General features: G+C 34.2%; 1 non-coding gene across 1 annotated transcript; it reads right to left on the bottom strand.

The window, feature by feature from the left end:
- Positions 1–17,304: 17,304 nt before the first annotated feature.
- Positions 17,305–17,432, bottom strand: LOC114036084. Its single transcript, XR_003568295.1, has one exon. It is a non-coding gene; the product is annotated as a U6atac minor spliceosomal RNA (small nuclear RNA).
- Between the last annotated feature and the right edge of the window lie 5,973 nt (positions 17,433–23,405).

The raw sequence follows: 23,405 nt of genomic DNA on the forward strand, positions 1-23,405 counted from the left end.
TTGATAGACTGGAAGTATAATATGAATCAGCAGGATGATGTAGAAGTTAAAAACAAACAAACAAAAAATTATAAAACACCACAAGTAATCCTAATGCCATCTTTGTATTGCATTGGCATTAGCCATAGTTATCAAGAATACAAACTTAATAGTTCTTTTGTATTCTTCTCTGGTCAGACAATACCAAAAGTATTGTTTTCCATTCTCATTTCCACAATTTAAGGACACTGATGATCTGTAGAATGTCCAGAGAAAGGAGACCAGAATACGAAAGAATTCTGAATTCATGTTACATGAGGATTTGTAAGGCAACTGTGAATTTTTAGCCTGGAAAAAGAATACTTAGGGTTGGGGATTGGAGTGGGAGTAGCTGTCTTCAAGTGTTTGCAGAAGTATCATGTGGAAGAAAGATTTGTTGTTGTTATTGTTATTCAGTTGTTTCAGCCATGTCCAACTCTTCATGACCCCATTTTGTTGGGGGGGGGGTGCAAAGATACTGAAGTAGTTTGTCATTTCCTTCTCCAGCTCATTTTACAGATAAGGAACTGAGGCAAACAGGTTTAAGTGACTTGCTCAGTCACGTAGCTAGTAAATGTGTAAGGTCAGATTTGAACTAAAGAAGATGAATCTTCCTGACTCCAGGGCCAACAGTCTATAAACTGTGCCACCTAGCTGCTATCAGGATACAATTAGGAGATACCCTGTTTCCAGAGCTAAGGCCCAGCAGGCAAGCTATACCCTGAGCTTAGCATAATAACAATCCATTGTGCTTACCCTTTGGATGAACTCAGCCACAGCAAAATTCTAGAATTATTTCATAACAGCAACAGGTGTTCTCTGAGCTCAGACAAACATATGCAGTACCCACGTTCCAGTCATTAATCTGTGCTACGAATTGAATCAGCTTTGTCTGCTGTTACTCCTCATTGTCAGGGCTACATATCACTCATAGCCATTCATATATTGTTGAAATTTGCCCACCTACTAGAGGGGCCCCTAGCGCATGTATCTAGTTCCCCTCCTCCAGTGGAATAGAGAAAGTTTTTTGCTAATGAACACTATTAGCTCTTTGGTTTTATTTTGTTATTTCAGAGTTAACTGCGGTTGTGATAACCTCTGTGACATCTTTGGTATTTTTAGAGTTAACAGCAGTTGTATAACCTCTGTGCCTCTGGTCATTTATGACCAGGGTTGACAGTGCCCACTACAAGAAAGGTTAGACCTGGTCTATATGGCCACAGAGAGAGAAACTTTTATTGGTAGGTTGAAATTCTAGACAATGATTTATTATCATCATAGTAAAAATAAGAGCTTCTCAATAGCTGAAACTACACAAAAGTATAAAGAGCTATCTTGAAAGGTGGTGGGTTCTTCATCAGTCTATATTTTCAAGAAGAGAATGGATGTCCATTATGAGGTATGTTATAACAGGGATTCCTTCTAGGTATGAATTGAACTAGATGACTACTAAGGCCACAAGACACTTTCATTTTCTGTGATTCAATGAAGGAGGAATGAACTTGAACAGTTGCAGTAGTAATCAAAAGGGGTGAAAATCCCAAAGGAAAAATCAGTAAATTGCGTTGGAAGTCAATTTCAAAGAAAATGTGAAAATATCTACAAAATAACAACTAGTGGCAGGCAGATCTCAAATATTTTCTCCAGAAAAGATTTCACATTTGCCTGTGTTACTTAAGCATAATAAATAAGACATATAATAATTATGGTAATATAATAGTTCTTATTAATAATACTAGTTCTTCTCCCTGTTAATCTTAGCACATTTTTTCATGGTTACTTTGGCCAATTCCAACAAGACAAAATGCTGATCACAGAAAGGAGACAAGAAGAAACTAATTTGTTACTTGCCCAGTAAGACACAACTAAGATGTGTTATGAGGCAAGATTGAAATTCAGTTGTTCTTGACTCCAAGATCAGCACTCTATGTACTTCGGTGAAGCTGGCTAGCTGTAATAGGGAAGAAAGATATGTGTTCTGTTTGTCTGCAGAAGACAGACCAAGGAGATGTGAATGACATTGAAGTTATATGTCAAGTGAGTATAATCTGCTCAGATGACTTTTAGGAGAACCAGAATAAAATTCCACAAAGTCAGAGTTTCCTAGATTCTCTATAATTTATTGAACTTAATTGCTGTTAGTGAATGATGTACTAAGAAGATTTCTGAAATATTGGCTTCTACTTCTATATCTCTCCTGTCCCATTTGAGGGAAGGGTTAAGAAAAGTCCATATACCTGTTTATGTTGAATAACAACTTTATTCTGATTCAGTAGACTAGAAACAAAAGCTTCCGCTTTAGGATACTCACTTATTTAGGACATTGAGAGTCTGACTGAAATATGCTGCTGGGTGCATATTACATACACACTCAGTATTTTGCTACTATCATATATATTTCATTAAGTTTTCAAATATACTAAATTTTCCATGTCAGTCAAATAATAAAAATTTATTAAATGCCCATTATGTTCCATACATACTAAGTGCTGGAGGGAAAAAAAGTAAGAGAAAAAGAAGGTACTTACTTTAGTATGTAAGGGAATTTGAAAATATGCAAAACTATATACACATATACATATACACATGCCTATGTAGTGAATATATAAATGATGTGTTTGAAAAGGTGAATTAAATAATTTTATTTGACCAATGATGGGAAATATATCAAATCATGCATATATTATATAATGTGACATGACATAAAACAACACAAAGCATCAAATATGGCATAACATGGCATAATATGGTATGATGGGACATGAAATGTTATACTACATTATACTATATTATTTTCATAATTTCCCATCACTGATAAAATTAAAGAGTAAGAAATCAGACATAACCCAGGTACCTCAAGATATATATTCTGGATGACTATTTTAAGTCCACTTCTTTCAGTCTATCCCCAAGCATGATACAGTGTTGAAGAAGGAATTCTTGAGAGCAAGAACTAATTTTTTTTGGTGGGGAGGGACATCACTAGCACTTGGTGCAGTGCCTTGCACAGAGTAGATACTTAACAAATTCTGACTGACTGAAAATTTAATCAATTTTATGTCAAATATACTGATCCACTTAATAAAGATAGACACACATATATAAGATGGATTCAATACTTCCAATTCAGCTGTAGACTTCTTAGAAAAAAAAATTCAGTTAAAAATTGCAGGCTATTTATACAATGAATTTTTCACTTCATTCTGCCATATTTTCTTTTGCTTTATTATATTGGTGCCTCTTTGTCTTAGTAAAACTTGTCCAAAAGATCAAACAAAATGTATATTTATTTTTTAAAAATTAACTTGCCTTTAAAATAATACAAGAACATCAAATTTTATGGTACAAAAAAAGCTTGAATAAAACCAATATTGGTTACAAAGCATAATATGTTTGTTCAAGATTTTAGGAAAGGATGACAATTATTGGTTTTTGAATTCTGTATCAAACAGAAATATATCAACCAGAAGGTTTTAATAAACAACTTTAGTAAAGTTACAGGCTATGAAATAAACCCACATAAATCATTGGCATTTCTATATATTACCAACAAAGCCCAACAGCAAGAGATAGAAAGAGAAATTCCATTTAAAGTTATTGTAGACATCATAAAGTATTTGGGAGTCTACCTATTGAAACAAATCCAGGACCTATATGAACACAATGACAAAACACTTTTCACACAAATAAAGTCAGATTTAAATAATTGAAAAAAACACAGGCATGGATCAAAATCTCATACCATATACCAAAATAAAGTCAAAATGGGTTCGTGATTTAGATATAAAGGCTGATACTATAAGCAAACTGGGAGAGCAAGGAATGGTTTACCTATCAGATTTATGGAAAACAGAAGAAATCATGACCAGACAGGAGATAGAGAATATTACAAAATGCAAAATGGATAATTTTGATTATATTAAATTAAATTTTTGCATAAACAAAGCCAATGCAACCAAGATTAGAAGGAAAGTAGAAAATTGGGAAAGAATTTTCACAGCCAGTGTCTCTAATAATGGCCTCATTTCTAAAATATATAGAGAATTAAGTCTAATTTATAAAAATACAAGTCATTCTCCAATTGATAAATGGTCAAAGGATATGAACAGGCAGTTCTCAGATGAAGAAATTAAAGCCATCTATAGTCCTATGAAAAAATGCTCTAAATCACTATTGATTAGAGAAATGCAAATCAAAACAACTGATATACCATATCACACCTATCAGATTGGCCAACATGACAAAAAAGGAAAATGATAAATGTTGGAGAAGATGTGGAAAAATTGGAACACTAATGCATTGTTCATGGAGTTGTGAAATGATCCAACCATTTTGGAGAGCAATTTGGAACTATGCCCAAAGGGCTATAAAAATGTTCATACCCTTTGACTCAGCAATAGCACTTCTAGGGCTTTCTCCCAAAGAGATCATACAAATGGAAAAAGGACCCACATGTACAAAAATATTTATAACAGTTCTTTTTGTGGTGGCAAAGAATTGGATATTGAGGGGATGCCCATCAATTGGGGAATGACTGAACAAGTTGTGGTATGTGAATGGAATGGAATGCTATTGTGCTATTTCTTAAGAAATGATGAACAGGCTGACTTCAGAAAAATGTGGAAAGACTTGTATGGTCTGATGCTGAGTGAAGTGAGCAGAACTAGAAGAATGCTGTACACAGTAACAGCCATGCAGTGCAATGATTAATATTGATAGACTTAACCCTTCTCAGCAATACAAGGATCTAAGACATCTCCAAAGGCCTTGTGATGGAAAATTCTATCCACATCCAATGAGACAGCTATGGAGTTTGAATGCAGGTCGAAGCATACTATTTGCTATTTTTTGATTTTTGTTGTGCTTTGTTTCCTCTTTCTGGTGGTTACTCCTACTGTTTCTAATTCTTACTTACAACATCACTAATGTTAAAATATGTTTAATAGGAATGTATAGCCTATATCAGATTGCACACCATCTTGGGAAGGGTGGTGGGGAGGAAGGGGGAGAAAAAATTTAAACTCAAAAACATATGGAAGTGACTGTTGATAAGTCAAAATAAATTAATTTTTTAAAAAGTATGCTAAGATACTTAGACTTAATTTTTTAGACAGTGCAGCGGAATAGAGCTTAAGAAGTAATCCCTATAAATGCTTATGCTTAAGCAGCAAATGTCCAAGTCAGGATAAGGAGATACACATGACATTTAATTATATACGAATAGCATTTACTTCAGAATATGAAATAACACAATAATTACTTTTTGCTTTTCAGACCACTGGGAGATGCCCCTGGGCAATATTGTTTAATCCTGTATATGGACAAATTGTGAGTTACCATTCATAATATATGTAGCTTAGCAAGTTTCAAAGATTTAAAATATAATGATAAGTATGTAATTACAGTAGCAACAAATAATAACAACAAAAACTAGACAGAAAGGAAGCAAGTGAAGCAAAGAACAGAAATGAACTTTATAGATATTAAAACTCCAACTGAACAAAAAACAAATTGCTATTTTAAAAAAATACTAAAATATGCATTGGACAAAAGTGTGTGTGTGTGTGTGTGTGTGTGTGTGTGTGTGTGTGTGTTTTATTATTGCATGGCTAATCACTTCAAGTGAGTCAAACTACATATTGTTAACAGTAGTTTGTCAACAATAAAATTTGACAATCAGAAAAGTTTTTTAAACTGGACCTTAACAGATCCAATATAACATCCACATCCTTGTGTGGAATCTGATTTAGCCTTTCTTAGCTCATCCAGAAAGAATTTCAATTTATTACAATGGTTCAGTCATGCTTGTAGGTCTAGCTATAAGGAATACATGTGACTGCCATGAAGTACCATTGCTATGAGCAATAACTGGCTAGGGAGTTCTGAGAAGTAGTTCCAGTTTTCCAAATGGTGCCAGGTCACAAAGGCAAGTATATTAGGAATGATTTGATGAATCACTTCTCAGTGAGGTGAAGCAGATGTTCTAATGGGTTATAATAATTACAGTCATATTTAAAAGGATCATTTATATATATATATATATATATCTGTAAGAGAACTGAGGAACTATCTAGTCAAACTCTTTCAGTTTACTGTGACTCAACTGAGATTTGATCATGAGTCCACTATGATTTTAATTTCATAGCTATTTCACTGTCGCACATACCTCAGACTTAACAGTGGAGAGGAAATAATTTTGGACAATACTGCCTAAGTTATTTGGAGAATTAATGTCATTATTTTCATTGTCTTTCATACTCAGAGACCAAAATAACATCGTGATGTCAGAGTCAATGTACAATGTAATTATAATCAAATTACCAATATGTTACTTTATAGAATTAGAAAAAAATAACAAAATTCAGCTGGAATAGAAAGGGTAAAATTTCTCAAGGGAAATTACAAAAAAAAATGTAATGAATGAGGACTAGCAGTACCAGGTCTCAAACTATACTAGAAAGTAGTAATCATAAAACTATTTGGTATTGATCAAAAAATAGAAACTTTGTTCAGTGAAAAAGACTGGTTAAACAAGACCCAAAAGCAATTGACCATGATATTACTATGTTTGATAAATTCAAGGACATGTACTATTGGGGCAAAAATTAGATTCAGAGTAACAGATTAATAATGTTCATGACTAGCATTTATATAATACTTTACATTTTGCAAAGTTGTTAATATATGTAATCTCTTTTGATACTCAGAATAATCCAATGAACTAGATGCTATTATTATTCCTATTTTAAACATGAGGCAACAGAAACTTTAAGTAACTTGCCTTGGATCACACAACTAATAAGTGTCTGAGTCAGAATTTGAACCCAGAACTCACTGACTCCAAATCTAGCACTTTATCTACTTTGCTACAGTAGATATTACTATCCACTCCACTCCACTCCAAATGGATAAATGACCTAAGTATAGAGGATCATTTTGTACACAAATTAAAAATGGAAGAAATTACATAAAATTGAAAATATTTTGCACAAGCAAAAGCAATGCAATTAGAATTAGAAGGAAAGCTATTAACTATGGGAAAAAATCAAATCTTTCCTGCATGTATTTCTGATAAAGGTCATATATATTATATATTCACATACATATGTTTATTACAAATCCATATATATTATGTGTGTATACATATAAAATATATTACTTATGGATTGGTGACAAATATATAAATAAGAGGCAATTGAGAAATGGCTAAATGATGCAAGCAGTTTTCAAAAAAAAAGGTGAAAGTTATCAAAAACAATATAAAAGTATGCCAAAACATGAATGGTAAGAGAAATGAATATTAAAACAAATATGATAACCAACCCCTCACTCATCATAATGAGAAAGATGACAATTGTTGGTGAGATTGTGGTAGGATAGGCACATTATTACTCTTTTGGTGGAGCTACAAATTGGTCCAACTCTTCTGGAATACAATTTCTAATTTTAAGAAGCTGCTAAACTATGTATACCTTTTTGGCCCAGTGAAACTTTTAGCAGATTTATCAAAGTAAGAGCATATGCATAAAAATATTTATAGCAGAACTTAATGTTAAAAAGGGATTGAAAACAAAATGGATGTCCAACTAAAATGGTTGAAAAATTACTATATGAATGTACCATAAATAGCAACAAAAAAGATAGATTAAGAAGATGTAGAAATGCAGTGGATAGAGTTCTAGTGTTGGAATCAAGAAGTTTCATCTTCCTGAATTCAAATCTGGCCCCACACACTTGCTAGATGTGTGACCCCGGCAAGTCACTTCACCCTGTTTGCATTAGCTTACTCATCTGTAAAATGATTTAGAGAAGGAAATGGCAAATCACTCCAGTATCTCTGTCAAGAAAACCCCTAATGGAATCACAAAGAGTTTGACATGACTGAAACAACTTAACAACAACAATAGTAAACTTGTATGGGCTGATGCAAAGTGAAGTGAGCAGAACTAGGAGAAAAAATATATACAATGGCTACAATCATGTAACCAGTTTTGAAAGATAAGACCTCTGATTTATATATAAAGACCAATCAAGACTTCAGAAGCATGTTGCAGCATGCTTCCTATTTCTTGGCATAAAGGTGATTAATGATTTAGTGACTAGAGGTGCAAATTGACACATATAGTTTCAAATGAGGCAAATATGTTAATTTATTTTGCTTGAGTCTACTTAAATACTACAAAAGAGAGTTTTTCTGGGGTTAGAGGATGTAAGTGGATGGTGATAGGGATGCAAAAGCATCTGTACATTCTTCCATCTTTCTATGAAAACAAAGAGCAAACTTAAAACCATTTCCCCTGGTATGGCTATCTAATAAGCTGCTGTCCTGTAGAAAAGAAAAAAAAAACAGTAAATGTGATGTTGGGTCTATGGATTCCATATTGATCCAGTGACAGCCGTCCACCATCATTTCTTGATGCTACTTCTGAGCTGATAAAAACTTCTGTAGTACAGTTTCTCTTACATAGCTATTGATGTTTTGACATTGCAGCATTTTTCCAAGTCTGTTACTATAGCACATTCTTACCCAGAACCATCTTAAGTTCAGCACTTCTGGAGACAATTTGATGACAAATTAGTAACAAAGGCATCCTGGTAGCTCTCACTCTTCAGCTGTTTCTATATCAATTTTTAACAGTTTTCAAGTCTACTAAGAGGCTTCTTTTTCTCTTTCCATGTCAATTATAGGTAGTTAATCTGCTTATTCGCATAATATAATAGCTAATATTTAGGGACATATTTATTAAAAGAATCAAATCACCTAGTATATGATTCTGTTAAGAAAATAGTCAATGTGGAGAATTTTTAGAATATAGGCATATACGCATGTGTACACAGAAGGTTACACTTCCCTATAGCTCACAGAATCATATTATATATACCTGGAAAGGAACTTAGAAACCATTTGTTTGAATCCCTTCATTTTACAGATGAGAACTCTACAGTCAGTAAATGGTGTTACTTTCCTAATAGCTAGGTGGTATTGTGCATATAGACATAGAGTCAGGAAGACTTGAATTCAAATACTGCCTCAGAAACTTGCTACCTCTACCTTAAGCTGTCTTGCCTCAATTTCCTCATCTGTGAAATGGGCATAATGATATAATCTGCCTTCAAGGGGTGTTGTGAAGCTCAACTGTGATAGCAAATGTAAAGCACTTTGCAAAGTTTCAGACACTACAGAAATACTAGTTACTATTAGTTATCAGAATCACAAAGATATTAAACAGTAGCCACAAAAATCAAAATCAGGTTCTCTGATTCCAATGAATTATTATAGGTGCAACTTCTTAAACAAAAATTCTAAGTCACACAAAGAGCAATGGAGAGATTATTAATGCAATTTAGTAGACTAAAACAAATTACCAACAGGGACTCGAGTGGTAACTGGAATAAAACCTACCAGTTACAAAACATTTTCTTACCCTTCTAAGAGCAATGAAACATTAGAGTTTCTTCTACTCTCACCAAAAGCTTGCCGAAACCTTAACATTATTTTCAATGACTCTTGTAGAACGTGAAACAGGAAGTACCTCTTCATTCCTGGACAAGGTCAGTCTCTTAGAGTATATGTATGATAAATAAGTGCTAAAGAAGCCTATAAATTACTATAAGTAATATGAGTAAGCTGATGAAAATTAATTAAATGGAGTATACTAAATGATTTAAAAGAGGAAAAGATTATTTTGAATTACAATAGACACAGTAGATAAAGCATTTCCTTATGTTTGTTCTTCCAGTTTTTAGATTTTTTTCCCTCGTTCTTCAAACAAGTCAAATTTTCCCTTATCATCTCATATTTAAACTTTTATATTTTGTTGTATTCAAGATTAACCTAAAGTTCTCTGCACAAGCCTATTGTTACATTATATTCCTACCAGTGTAACTGATAACGTAAAATGCTTAATTTTGTCTGTAAGTCATATTTCTTTTTAACTGTTACATATTCATAAACTGTTATTTCTTTTCCCCTTCTTAAGAGTATCTGCAGCCAACTCTGAAATGTGTTTTCCTCCTCACCATTATTTTTTCTCTATTAAAAAAAAGTCTAGTGTTAATGCATATCAAAGGCCTACAAAACTATGTGATTCAATTTTAACATAGTGTCCTAACAATTTCTAGAGCATGAAAGCAAAATCACCTGTCCTAAATAATACTATCCTTATTTTTTTTGAGAAGCCCATCTTTTATCTTTCTTTTTAGCAAGAACTCTTCATGTTATCTCAATCACACATTACTAGAGTACTTTAACACTTTCTCAAACTGCAAATTTATTAACTGTTAATTAAATTTTGAAATATGCATATTGAGGTGAAGGCCTGTGAAAATGAGCTCACATTGAAACAAAAACCAAGGGAATAAAAATGTGTTACATATGGAGGTTAAAACCAAAGTATCTGCCTTAGAGGAAATGGATCAGAGGGTACCATGGTAAAGAGTAGGAGTTTTGAGTATTCTAAGAACTTCTGTTTTTGTGAGGCAGCTTTTCCAGTATCTCTTTTTGCTTTATTATGCTGCAGCCTGACTCTTTTCTCTGAGACAACTTATGCAAGACTTTTCTTGTTCAGAATATACTCAGAGGGGAGCCTCCACACAATTATCTTGGTCATATTCAAGGTAAGAAAAGTAATAATCACACATATAGGGTTTTAAGGTTTAGCAAGCACAATTTTTAAGACAAAAAAACAAAAACAAAAACAAAACTATATGCTTCTTTCTAGATCAGGAAATTGAGGCTGAAAGATTAAATGACTTATCCAGAATCATCAAGACAGCAAGTGTTATAGCTAGGATTCCAACCTAGTTCTAACTTTCGACAAGAATATCATGCAATCAATTTACCCTTTTGAGTGACCTTCGTGGTTGATGGTATAGCATTTACCAGACAGAAGGTAAAGGTTTTATATCCCTCAGATGTCTCTTATTAAAGTGCAACATTAATACAAATATAATTATACACATCTGGACTAAATTTCCACAGGTTTTCTTGCCTAAACCCCTACACTAGCCCTAGTAAGGATTAGAATGTTCAACTGGACTTGTCACAAATATTTCCACAGGACGATTTTCCTTTTCAGCAAGAAGTACAAGAAGTATGGCAATGTGAAGGTACAATATAGCCTTACTTATTATCTATGTACAAATTGTCCATTATGTAAAATTATCTCTGCTTCTGAGAAACTAATCTAATCTAAATTAACTCTTATGAGCCTCCAAGGAAGGAAACTTCCTTTCATTTTTTGACATAGATAAGTTTAGTGACATGTTTGTTTTTCTCTTATCAAGGAGATAGTGGAGAAGAAACTGCAAATTCTTGTAAGTCATGATTTAGCTTATCTTCTCTTACTTTCTTCCATGCCCATGATTTAGACCACATAAAGAAACCTGAGTGGGTCATACTGATAGGTGAGGCATCTGGCAGAATCAGAAAAAAGCCTGCACTACTCGACCTTGAGGTTCCAGTATTTGAATCCACCAGTGATGTTATTGTTGGTTAAAGTACTGGACTCACATCACAAGTTGCCAGGGTCACACAGCTAGTTAGTGTCTGAGGTGAAATTTGAACTCAGGCCTTCTTGACTCAACTCACACTCTATCCACTGTGCCACTTAAATGAGAGAATATGTGTCGAGTGTTTTGCAAACTTTACAATGTTTTTGAATGCTAAATGTTTCTACTATTTTTATTATTATAATCACCATCAAAATTATCATCATCATCGTTGTTGTTAACAGCATTATCCTAGTGTGAGCTCCCTTTAATTAATTAAAGTTTCTACTGAATTTGAATACATGAAAACTGGCAGGTGAAGCTAGGTTTTCTAGACAATACTGAAAACTGCTGAATATTTTCACCCCATAAATACACACACACATACACACACACACACAAACACACACACACACACACACACACACACACACACAGTCTTAAATATAGCCAACAACAGTAGAGAAATTGCTACAGGGAACTGTTCTTAATACCTAAGGAAACAGTGATAGTCAGCTGTGAAATCCTGCAATAATTAATACATATGTGCCTATGTATATATGTCTGTGTTACGTTATAGACATATATGTACGTATATATATAGATAGAGAGAGAGATACAAATATAATCACATAATTTAATGCATATAATTTACATAAACTACACACCACATACACATGTAAATCTGCAGTAATACATTTCAAAATTTTGTAGGGAAAAGAAAATAAGGAAAAAAGTAAAATAATGTGTATTTTAAACTTTTTACCTATTAAGAAAGTTTATTATGTGTAGCAACAAGAAATACATATTTTTACAAATATAGAATACACCTTTCAAAATGGGTTTTAACTAACTACAACTATTAATCACTTATAACATGATTCTGCTTTTGTGTTGAAAAGTTTTGAAGCCTTTCATTATTAAAAAAACTTTATAACCTTGGTATAACATTGTTATATTTTATTATTTGACATGCAGGAAGAAAAATAAAAAAGAGTGCTGAAGACTCTTGATAGCATAACTAAGACTAATTTGTTTTCCCAAATCTGAAATTAAACTCTGCTGTTGTGTTGAATATAAAACCTCATAAAAGATCTTTGCATCAGCAGCTTAGGATACATCGTCCCCAATGTACATGTACAACACATTTTTCAATTGCCTAGAAAATCATTACTTTTTTTCAGGCATAGCTAAGTGACTATGACAAATAAACACTGTCATGCTTGAAGTAATACATGATATTGCATGGACATATATAGGTGGAAAATGATCCAGTGTGACTCAAAACAATTGTTTGCAAAAGAGACTAATTATGATTTAAGGGATGAGAAATATTATAATCTGTGGACATGTACAGATTGAAACTGAATCTAATGACAAAATTTCTTCTCTATGACCTCTTCTTGGCTACATAAAGATAATTATTCCATCTGTGAAAACTTATCAAAATATAATGCATTCTGGATGGCTTTTGGAAAGGAAAATTATGTCATGCAGTTCTACCCATCTCTTCACTGTGAATAGCAGATGGCAAATAAGAGAATGGCTAGACCTCCAGGACCTCCAGGGAAAACATTGCCAACCAATAGCACCAATCCTGTATCATGTGACATAGCATGTGATTTTCATGGTTTTCTATAGACAGACAAGGACACCCAGGGAAAACTAACACAATTATGGTCCTAAAAATTATATTAAACAAAGCTCCTGCTTGTAAATTGATAGGTACTTTACCAGCTCATCACTTCAGCAGAAGAATGGAAAATTAAAAAAAAAAAATTAACCCCCAAAGAAGAATGTACTTAGGAGACCTAGTCTATTGTCTATAATAATATGTGAAAACAAACAAACAAAAAAAGTAAATTCATGTCTTTGCAACTGAAAATAGCTTAATGCAATAGAGAGTTCTGCACTTCATTCACATTGTTTTTGCCCAAATAAGGGAGTGAGGGGCAGCTAGGTGGTGCAGTGGGTAGAGCACTGGCCCTGAAGTCAGGAGGACCTGAGTTCAATTCCAGTCTCAGACCAAACACTTGACACTTACTAGCTGTGTGAATCTGGGCAAGTCACTTAACCCCAATTGCCTTAAAAATAAAAAGAAATTAAAAAAATAAAGGAGTGAGGGATGGTCTATACAGCATTAAACACACACACACACACACACACACACACCTTCTGGATCATTTTGTCAACAGGACACATCAATAATGTGACGTTTCCCTCTAATCTAGCTCTTTTTTTCATCAACAAATGACTTGGTCCTTGTCTTCTTTTCCCTGATATTCAGTTTATGTGTAACAAAGGAAATACTAGTTATTAATTGCTTAGCATGTGGACATACAAACTTTTGCCCTGTTGCTGCTTATTTTGGTCTCACTTTAGGTTTTGAGTAAGAGTAGTTAGCTTTCTCATTTATTTCTCCCATGATAGCCTTCTTTACTCACTTAAATTTATTCCTAGAATAATTGGACCTTCCCTGCGTGTGGTGTATTAGAAACAACAAAAGAATTAGGCTAGGTCTAGGACCAATTTCAGGCTATGGTATCCCCAGGCAACTAATTTAACCTTTCTGGTCTTCAGGTTCCTCATTTGTTAAAAAAAAAAAAAAAAAATGATATATCTGCCTCATTGACTTTTTGTAAGGAAACATTTCCTAACCTTTAAAGAGATTAAAATTTTCAGCTTTTCCCTGACCTGGTGTTGCACATCCAGTGTTGATCTTCCCATTTTCTGGACCATGTTATTGCCAAAATCCTAGGCATGGAATTCTGTCCCTCTAAGCTGCCCTTAGACTATATGGTTAGTTTTTTTGCTCTCTCTCTGGAAAATATAATGTAGTTTTATGAGAAAACTTTTAGACAGCATATTAGACAGAGAGCTAGTATTAGAATAAAGAAGATCTTCATTCAAGTCCCATCGATATTGGACAGAGAGTTAGTGTTAGAATAAAGAAGATCTTCATTCAAGTCCCATCTCTAACTAATACCACTCATGTGACCTGGACAAGTCACCCAAACTCAGTGACCCAAGCAATTTACTAATAATTGAGCAATAGTTGCTGACACTAATCAGTAAAAGGAGATTCTTACTAAGAGTCCCACTACAATAATGAAATCCCTTAACAGGACCAAATACAAACAATATAATACAATTCTGACTTATTATTAAACGAAACTATGTTATCAGAATTTAGCTATAGATTTAAATATGCACTAGAATGACAGGATATATTCTGTATTTGTGAATGAGCAATTCACAGTCTCAAATATCACTTGTTATGCTAACCCATACATCTACCACAAACACTGATTATTTTATTTGATTGAATCCCATAAGGTACAGGTCTGCTTGTAGTGATAAGGCACTGGTAGATCATCTTCAGTCACCAATGCAGATTTGTCACAAGCAGGTTAAATCAAGGGAATAAGGGCCAGAAAGGAGCCTTGAAGGCCCATGAGAACAGGGTTTATGTCTTGCCTAAATTTCCAATCTTAGCTTGCTGCCACCACCAGCCCCACCGAAATAAAATAAAACAAAATATAAACTCTTGTAAAACTCAGTGGAGTGAGTACTGCAAATATTATTATCTCCATTTTATAGATGAGGAAACCAAACTCCAAGAAATCAAAAAATTTGTCTGGGGTAACATGCTTTGCAGGCACTGGAGTTTGAACTTTTATATTATATTCCCTAGGTGCTTAATAATTCAAATAAAAATAAATTGAATTAAATTGTCGATGCAGAATAGTTAAGGAACATCTAAAAGTTTTAAAACTATATTTGTTTTTTTCCCTTTTGTTCTGATTCTTCTTTCACAACATGACTAACATGGAAATATGTTTAGCATGATTATACATTTATAATCTATATCAGATTACTTGCTGTCTTAAGGAGAGGGGAGCAGAGAAAGAAAAATTTGGAACTCAAAATCTTATAAAATGAATGTTGAAAACTATCTTTACATGCAATTGGAAAAAATATGCTATATATATTATATATATCAATTATAGAGTTATATAATCCATTATTTCATCATTAAGATATTCTGAATTATTTTAATTATATAGTCTCATCAATATATAATTCAAATTTAGGGCATAAGAACTCTGAATAGTTAACAAGAAAAGAAAGATATTGGTGGGAAATACTGGATAACAAGAGAGCAATTTGAGAATAACATGAGGATACTAAATGTTTGGAGGCAGAAGAAGCAGGGTTGAAAAAAAATCATTTCTCAAAGAAGACAGAAAGGTATAAAAAGATAATGTTCTTCCTATCTTGCTATATGGCCTAAGGAACTGTAGGTTTTTAGTCTGAAGCTACACGAGCTTCTCTAATTATAAATATATAATAATAGAATAAGGAAGATCTGGATTCCAGTCTCATCTCTAACAAATATCACTTATGTGATCTGGACAAGTCATCTAAACTCTCAGTGACTCAGGCAACTTTCTAAGACTTAAACAATAATTGCTGATGTACATTGATAAAAGGAGTTTCTCACTAAAAGTTTAATTACAAAAATGAAATCCCTCATTAGGACCAAACTGAAGCAATATATTATAATTCTGCCTTATTCTAAAATGAAATGAAAATGAAAGTTATTCTATAATAAATTACAGAATTTAGAGATGCACAGAATCTTTGAGATTATTAAGTAATAACTTCTTGTATAGTTGAGGAAACTGGAGTCCTTTGACGCTAAGTAAATAGTTGAAAGGTAGTATTTAACATAGCACAAAGAGTAGTAAGCATTGAATAAGAGAGGAGTCATAGTTGTCTGGAGGCTGCTAGTGGTACAGGGGCTAGAGTACCCAGTCTGGAGTAAAGAATACATGAGTTTAGATCTAGTCTCAAATACTTAACCAGTTGTGTAATCCTGGTTAGGTTATTTCACCATAGTCTTCTTAGTTTCCTCATCTCTAAAATGGGGATCATAATAGCAAATACTTCCCAGATTTATTGTCAGGATTAATGGAGATAATATTTGTAATGCAGTTTGCAAACCTAAGTGCTATGTAAATGTTATTTGTTGTTAGTATTAAATTCATTAAGCATACATATATGATATCTCAAAAAGAATGAAAACTAATGTCACTGCAAAGTATATTGGCATACATGATATCAGTGCTTCCTTAACTCTCATAATTTCTGGAGTAGAAACACTATTGGATCATCTTTCTTATAAAATTTCCTCTGCATTGTACTATTAGGTATAGAAATAACAGCTGAATCCAGTTGTTTGTCCTCCATTTTTGAAGAGGACCAATGACATCATGAAGTGATGTCTTGATTTATGTTTGAATTGGATTTAAGTGAGGCAGAGTTGACAAAGTGGTCAGCCTCACTCTCTCTTGTAGTGTAGTTGAAGTCCAGTGGAAAAAATGAAGATGACTGGCAATGGTCTGGGATGGGGTAGATGACCTTGGTGTCTTCAATGTCTGGCAAATCTGCAAGAACTCCATGGTGCCTACTTCAGCTGCCTTCATGGCCTTTGGAACAAATTGTTCTAAACTGCTGAAGTGGGGGGTGGGGTGAAGTGGAAAGGAGGTTTCAAGTGTTAGAGGTAGATGTACCCCTCCCTACTCCCAACTCAAGAATGTGTTTGAGGCCTGTTGGTTACCCTCAATCTGATTTGGTCTGTCTTCGGAGACAAGCTGTGAATGTTACAGCATCTTGGAACCACAGGCAATAGTTTAGTGCTAGGTAGACACCAAAGGTGGATGAGCAATCCTGAAAAGGGTTTGACAAACCCTCACACTAGAGGTCTTAGTCCTCCTTGAATACCCCATATACCCCAAACCATGGTTACATGCACGTAGAGTAGGTGGCAATGCCTTAACTGTGTATATGTGTTCTAAAGGTCACTAGGACCTCTTCCATTCTTATCAAGGGGAGTGCTAAGCTCTCATTTCATTTGACACAGCTGACTCCAATAAAATAGTTTTAATGATCAAAGAAGATTTACGGCTCTTTTCTTTGTGTTGCTGCTTAAGGAGATACAGGCAAAAGAACACTGTCATGACTCTAGAGGCCATGGTTCTAAAGGAAGCATAAACAATATAAACATATGAATAAATTATTATTTTCATTTCAGTAATTCATTCAATACATATATATCAGACACTATTGTCAGTTAGTCAATAAGCATTTGTGAAGTACCTACTATGTGCCAGGCACTGTTCTATGTTCTGAGTATATAGAGTCAAAAGACAGTTACTGAACTCAAGAAGCTTACAATTTAATATGGTAGAGAACAAGCAAATAACTATGTATAAACAATTTTTATCTATACAACATAAATAGGAAACAATAGAAGGAAAGGGCTAGAATTAAATGAGTCTGGGTAAATCTTCCTGTAGAAGATGGTATTTTAATTGCAATTAAAGGGAAACCAGAGGAGCCAGGAAGGACAGATGAAGAGGAAGAGGATTCTAGGCAAAGGGGTCAGCGGCAGAATATTCATGGAAATGAAAGATGAAATATCTTGTTTGTGAAACAGTAAGGAGGCCAGTGACACTAGATGAAAAAGTACATGGTAGGGAGCAGGGAGTAGAAAGACTAGAAAGGTGGGCATGGGTGTTAGGTTATAAAAGACTTTGAAAGCCAAACAGATGATTTTATATTTATCTTGGATATGATAAAGAGTCATTGGAGTTCATTGATTTCGGGGATGATGACATGGTCAAACCTAAATTTTTGGAAAACATTTTGGTGACTGAATGGAGGATGGACTGAAGTGGGGAAAGACTTGTTGCAGGCAGACACATTAGAAAGCTATTGCACTGGTCCAAGTGCACAATGAAGAGGTTCTGTACCAGGATGGTGGCATTATCAGAGGAGAATAGGGGTCATATTGGAGAGATGTAAAGATAAAATTGACAGGCCTTGGAAATAGATTGCATATGGAGGGTGAGAGATAGTGCGGGGTTAAGGATGATACTTAGGTTGTGAGCCTTAGGGACTAGGTATGTTGCAGTTCTGGGCGATAGCAAGATCAAGAGTATGTCTGTTTTTGTGTGCGGTTGAGGTAGGGTAGAGAAGTAGGTCATGAGAAGTGAATAGATTGAAAAATTGAGTGGTTAAGCTGTCTGAGGGAGAATCAATAGTGAAGTTCTCAAGTATGAGGGCAGAAATTGGTGAGGAAAGAAAAAGTGTAAATCAGGTACTGAACTTAGTTGAAGAAGGAGGGGGAGTGACCTGGAGGTCTGCAGTCAAAAGATATTAAGATTTTGATTGGTGGAAGATGTGGATTTTATGAAACTCCAAGGAGGAGAAGTTTAAGAGTGATGAAAGCAGCAGGAGAACCTGGAAGTGACAATATGGAGTGAATAGTATTCAACATCCCTCTCCTTGATCAGTGAGCCGAGAGGAACGAATGAAGGTATGACCATTACAGAAAGGTTAGCCAGGGAGGCTTTGTCATCAGAAGGCATCCAGATTTCAGTGATTACTAGGAGATGGAAAGAGTGGAATAGGAAAAGATTTACGATTAAGGAAGATGTTGCCTATAAAAGAGATATTCTAGAGGGCATAGCAAAATGGGTGAGATAATATTAGTTTGGGACTTTGGGTTAGGAGAGTTGAGGGGAATGGAAAAAGGTAATGTGCAGTGAGGATTGGGAATGGGATTTGGCTGCTGGTTTGCAGAGATGTGTAGGGTATGATTAGGTATATGTTAATTATTTAGGAGGTAATACTTTATCCAAGTCTCACAGAAAACTAGGGATTTGAAGAATTGGAAATGAAGAGGAAAGACATTCTTGGCATGAGTGATATCCTATACAAAGGCACAGAGACAGGGAATCAAGGGGCCTGCATTGGGAAGAGCAAGTAGGACGGTTTGGCTGTAATGCAAGGGTGAATGAGTGAAAGTAATGTTCAATAATCTGCAAAGATAGACTGAATCCAGGTTGTAGAGAATTTTATATGCCAAACCTAAGAAATTATATTTGATTCAAGAGGCAATAAAGAGCTACTTTTAAAAGGCTTGAACAATATATGAAATATGCATTTATTATAGAATATTGCCAATGTGTGTAGATATTGTATTCTTCTTCTTATGGAAGAACTTTCAGGAGAGCTGAAACTGTGCCCTAATTGTCTTTGTATCAGTTTGAGGGTATTATAGTAGTGGGGGAGGAGATGTTATACCTGCGAATAAGATGGAATTTGTATATTCTTGGTCAAAACAAAATTCATTAATAATAAAAGTCACACACATGCACATTCTAGCTTTATTGCATATAATTTTTTCTGCAGTCTGTGTTCTCGGCATCTTGGACTGTTTACCCATTCATGACCACAATTCTGTGTTTTTGTTAATAGCACTCTCTGTTCCTGAAATGCCTTCCCACACAATTCTACCTTTTGAATTCTTCCTCATAATTCAAGATAGCTGAAATGTTTCCCTGTTTGGAAGTCTTTCTGCTTCCTAAAGAGTAATTTTTTTCCCTCCTCAGATCTTTTTCTAGCCCTTTGTTCCTATCATTCTTATGCAATTACTTTATTCTAGTTTTATTTTAGTCATTTGAGTGCATGCTCCCTCCTTTAATTTACTCTCTCACATAAATTCCTTTAGACAGGACACATTTCTGTCTCACTCAACCTGAGCATAATTCTCTACACATGGCAGGAGCTAAATAAATATCTGTGGAGTTGAAATTTGTTGAATTCTATAAGTTGGTTAACATCTCTTTGTATCTGATCTCTGAAAATTGAACTGTTCACACAATACAAATCAAGATTTTTTTTTTACATACATCACTTCTATTCTAGTTTAAAATAAAAACTAGTGAGGTACAGTGAAAACAGCTTTGGTCTCACAATCAGAAGTGTATATTAATCCTGGTTCAGTCACTTATGTCTCTGTAGGCAAGTCACTACCTCAGTTTCCTCTTCTATAAAATGGTGATGATCCTTGAATTAATTACTTTAAGGGATTTTCAAAAGGAGGGCACTTCATAAGCCTTCCAGTGTTACATCTTTGTGAATTATTATTATAAGTAGGTATCAATTCAACATTTATAGACTATTACTTAGCTTTTAGGGGTTGTTTTGTTTGTTTGTTTGTTTGTTTTAACACCTAAATAGGGAAAATAGACCCAGTTGAGTATCAGAGCAAACTGTGACAATCCATCATCTTCTATTATTTATTTTCCTTACAACTTTCTGTCCTTCTGTAGCTCTCAGAAATGTATTAAATATTCTTTAACTATGCAATGGGAAAATATTTCCTAAATCCTTCAGCTTCTAGAAAACTTTAAATGTCATTCAATTTGGCTACACCTGACAGCAGTTTAAAAAAAAAACTGCAATTTCTTTAAAACATTAAATATTAACATGTTTTTAATAATTGATATAGTCCCATTTTCTTTGAAATGGGTGGGCAAATAATTATCATATATGAGATATACAGTGATACAAAGCTCTGTAAATTCTAAATTCAGGTCAACAGCCATTAAAGATTCCCAGTACAGATTAAATTATTTGAGAATATATTAATAGTATTATAAGCTTATTTGTGAAGGAAAAATACTGTAAGCTCACTTCAGAAGCTCACTTACTTCAAGTCATATTTAAAAAGAACAGAATTTTAAAATTTGACCATCTCTCAAAGTTATGTTTTGTTTTGATAATTTAGGACCTGTATTAAAATAACCTTACTACCACAACTGAGAATGTGATTCCTTAACTCAAAAAATCTTCTATAACTGACTTCTTACTAGTCATAGGAAAAAAATATAAACTCATTTCTCTGTCATATAAGTCTCTACAATTTGGTTACTACTTATGTTTCAATGCTTGGTTAATATTACTCACTCCTGTTTATGAGTTGTATATTCCAACACAACTAGATGGTGCTTACTATTTCTAGTATATTCTCTGTCCTCTATGAATTTTCTCTGACTAACCAGCATGCACTAAATAAGCTCTTTCTACAACCCTTCCTGTTAAAATCCTCTTCTGCCCTCAAGACACAGCTGTAGGTGCAACTTTTTCTGTGCAGTATTCACATGTCCCCTTAGCAGAACATGATATCTTCTGCTCCAAATTTTCTCAGAGATGATTATTTAACTCTCTCCTTAGCTCTAATGAAGTCTTTTCTTTATCATATTTTTGTGTCCTCATGATATAATATAGACTTATCTTATGTATACCTTTTGTATACATAATGTATATATGTAGACTTATACTTATGTATACCTTTTTATATCCAAATCAATGTCTTTGGTATAACAGGGAATTAGTAAATATTTGTTAAATTAAGTTAAATTAAATGGAATTAACTGGCAGGTGTTAGTGCCTAATTGGCAACTTTATTTAATGTTGGGCAGTTCACTTAATCTTTCTGGGGCTCATCCAAAAGTATTAAAGAAGTGGTATATATAGTTGTTGAGCCACTGTAAATGGCAAAGTTGAATAAATATAAGGAAAAGGAATCTTGGGGCAAAAAGAGAAACTTTATAGAAAACAGTTCATATACAAGAGGTTTTTGAGGTTTTAATGGACGGCAGGTCCAACATGAAAAAAGTGTTGCATGGCACTGTTAACATATTGCAGCCTTGTTGTATGTAGTACGACAAGTGCAATTTTGAAATTATGGTGTTCCATGATGGTTGGTTGGTTGTTGTCCTTCATTCTCAAAGAGGACCTAAATGACATCATTCTGTTGGGGTCAAGGAACAGTATATCTGACTGTGCCTGATCAGATCAATAAGAGTTCAATAGGCTCTACCATAGGTCAGGCACACAAAATCCATGTGAACATTTGGAAAACAGATGTCTCTGAATTTGTGCATCTCATGTTTCTTTGAGCTATTGCAATTCTACTTTTCTCATAGAGCACAGCAACTTCTTTGATGCAGGCACACCATGTTGAGTGTTCCTATGCTAATATGTCTGTCTGAAGTACATAGTAGCATGTCTGATAATTGATTCCAAAGTTCGTCAGAGACAGTGTCCTCATATCACTTCTTCTGACTTCCATGTGAATGACTGCCTACAATAGCCTTTTCAGCAAGCATACATTTAGCATTCAAACAATGTGGCCAGCCCATTAAAGTTGTGCTCTCTGTGTTAAAGTTTGAATAATTGATAGTTCAACTTGAGAAAGGACCTCAGTGTCTAGTACCTTATCCTGCTAAGTTATCTTCAGAATCTTCCTAAGACAATTCAAATGGAAGTGATTCAGTTTCCTAGCATGGCAGTGGTATTCTTCCAGGTTTCACAGGCATTCATTCAGCACAACAACTCTGTAGACCTTCAATTTGGTAGGGAGTTTAATACTTCTTTTCTCCTATACTTTTTGGGAGCCTTCCAAACACTGAGCTACCTCTGGAAATGTATGTGTTAATCTCATCCTCTATATGCGGACATCCCTGGAAAATATTCTGCCAATGTAAGTAAATTTATCCACAGCATTCAAAATATTTGGATGGTGTGGTGCTGGCCGGTAAAGAATCTCTGCTTTTAATTTATTTGTTTATTTATTTAGATATGCATTGTCGGGCCAAAATTAGAACAAGCAACAGAGAATCAATCCATACTTTGTTGCATCTCAGTCTCAGTGGCTGCATTGAATGCACAATCTTTTGCAAACAAAATGTTACATACCAACTCTTCCTTCATTTTATTCTTGCCTTTTTTAGCCTTTTATTACTTAAATAATTTACCATCAGTGCAATAGTTGTGCAGTAGCAGATGCTATTTTAGTCCTCATTGAAACTATCTGACAATATCACTGAAAACATCATGCTAAAAGGCATGGGGGGCAATCTCACAGCCCAGCTTCACTTCACTGGTGAATGGGGGAAAAAAAAAGAGCCTTATACATTATCCAGAACCTATGCAAGCATGTCATCATGAAATTGATGTACAATGCTGATGAACTTACG

Source organism: Vombatus ursinus, unplaced genomic scaffold, assembly GCF_900497805.2.
Source record: "Vombatus ursinus unplaced genomic scaffold, bare-nosed wombat genome assembly UNPS02009573.1, whole genome shotgun sequence".
Lineage (NCBI taxonomy): Eukaryota > Metazoa > Chordata > Mammalia > Diprotodontia > Vombatidae > Vombatus > Vombatus ursinus.